The sequence below is a fragment of the Adiantum capillus-veneris genome, chromosome 15 (assembly GCF_014529385.1).
Source record: "Adiantum capillus-veneris isolate H3 chromosome 15, ASM1452938v2, whole genome shotgun sequence".
Taxonomy (NCBI): Eukaryota; Viridiplantae; Streptophyta; class Polypodiopsida; order Polypodiales; family Pteridaceae; genus Adiantum; species Adiantum capillus-veneris.
This window is the reverse complement of record NC_140945.1, coordinates 69,830,077-69,832,086: the sequence shown is the minus strand read 5'-3', so window position 1 is coordinate 69,832,086 and position 2,010 is coordinate 69,830,077. Positions and strand designations below refer to the sequence as shown.

General features: G+C 48.3%; 1 pseudogene; it reads left to right on the top strand.

The window, feature by feature from the left end:
* The first annotated feature begins 223 nt into the window (after positions 1-223).
* Positions 224-1,476, top strand: LOC147440849 (uncharacterized; annotated as a pseudogene).
* Positions 1,477-2,010: the final 534 nt, after the last annotated feature.

Genomic DNA, 2,010 nt, shown 5'->3' with positions numbered 1-2,010 from the left:
GGGGGGATACGGGCACGTAGAAGAGAGGGAGTGAGTTATGTTTAAAAATAACAAAGATGTTGTCTCCAAAGCCTAAATAACCAACTCAAATTATAGTTTTAGGATATACAGATATGATGGCGCGTGGAGAGAGAGAGAGAGACACGCAGGTGTAACTCGAATGCAGGGTCAGCGACATCTGGAGGGCTTGGGGATGTTGCAGTAGAAGTAGGGAGCATCAGCGATGTTTACACTTGCTGTGCAAGGGTGTACAGTTGCAGCGCAGTCACTGCCAGTCGTAGTTGAGGTGAGCATGGAGCGGATGGAGATTGAGTGCAACTACAACGAAACCATTTGGAAAGGGCGTCCTACTCAAGGCCTCAGTCCCTGTCGGTCTCTCATCTCTCTGCCGGAATGACCCAGTCTCACTGCTTGTTGTAGTTGAGGTGAGCATGGAGCGGCTGCAGATCGAGTGCAAGGTAGCTCTCGGCATGAGTGTGCAGGGAGGCAAGCCTGCCATTTTCCGACTGGAACTCGGAGAGAGAGGGAGATCCTAGGCCAAGAATGCGTCCACGTTATAGGCAACAAAGGGAGAGAGTCTGATGGTGTTACGCAAGGCAACAAAGGGAGCGAGTCTGAGGATTCTGAGACAGAGGGGCGCATACACGAAAGGCGAGGACGTGAGAGAGAGGGGAGGCGGGCGGCATAGCTATGCGCCTCATAGAAACCATCGTGGGAATGGGCGGATTAAAAACTTTTGCTTTTGTAGATGGGAGGGTGGAAAGAATCTTCAAAGTTAATTAATTAATGAATGGTGAAAGGACCCAAGTATGTTGTTGCGATCTTGCGAGCAGGTCATTTTAGAGGGTATCTGCTCAGATACCGGGCAAAAGATAAAGCAAAAGGAGAGTGCCCCTAAGAAAATGGTGGGGACAGAGCCGCGTGGTAGGAGCTGAGTGAGACGACCTGATTTTTTTTTCCAGGTGTGTAGGTGATTTTTTTTTTCCCATTTCGGGCAGAAGGGCGACAGGCGCGGACGGGAGGGGCGGTTGCTCTCTGCGGACCTGCAGCGCACCTGTGCTGGACAGGGTCTCCTCTCTCTGTCTCTCTCAAGCTGCGACGGAGCTGGAGTGGCCAACGCGTAGTGTCTCAGTGAATATAGGCCGGCGTGTGTAGGTAGAGCTGACGACACGCAGGCGATTGCTCACAGCAGAGGAAGAAGAAGAGGAGCATGTTGCTTGGTGTAGTAATGCAGCGAGTGTTGCTTGGTGGTCGTGCGCAGACCAGCGGGGAGTACTAATAGACCGATTGTTGGTTGGTGGGGTTTTGCTGCCTCCAGTGAGTGCTGCCAGGGTGGCGCAGACAGGAGCGCGTCGATCGACAACGAGCCCAACGCATGGGAACCGCAACAAGCTGCACTTTTTCTTCTCGCGGTACTCTCGGCATGGAATCTGGGGCACTAATAAATTAATGTATGGGTGCGCAGACTCAGTATGATGTGAAGTAATGTCAGTTGACACTACTTCACATCATAGGATCAAACTCTTGTGGATGCACTTTCTAATCCTTTGTTCTCTTTGCCTTATTTTTAAAAAAAAAAACAGAAAAGAGCAAGGCCAAAAAGAAGTTTGAAACGCATAAAGAGAAATTTTGTTTGGTTAGGAAAAGGAATTGTCGATGAGGCCATGACTTTCAAACGTTGTGTGGAATCTCAAACTCTTTGGCAACCATGACTTTCTTTGGTATGGATTATCTCTTCTCCCTTACATAATTTGCATCAATCATACACTTCGTGTCATGGTCAACAACAAACATTCAACATTCAGTTGGAAAGTTGCTTTTCTTTACTTTCGGACTTTGCAATATCCAATCCAATTGCAAAGAGATAGTTTGAAACTCCACACTCAACACAAGACTTTAAAGTTTAAAGTTTACTAAAAGATTTCATAAGGACAAGTTTTTGGACCTTGTGTACCGAGGAGGAAGCGTCGGGTTGGTGGGGGTGGCTGCCCTAATAGCCGATGTAATTAT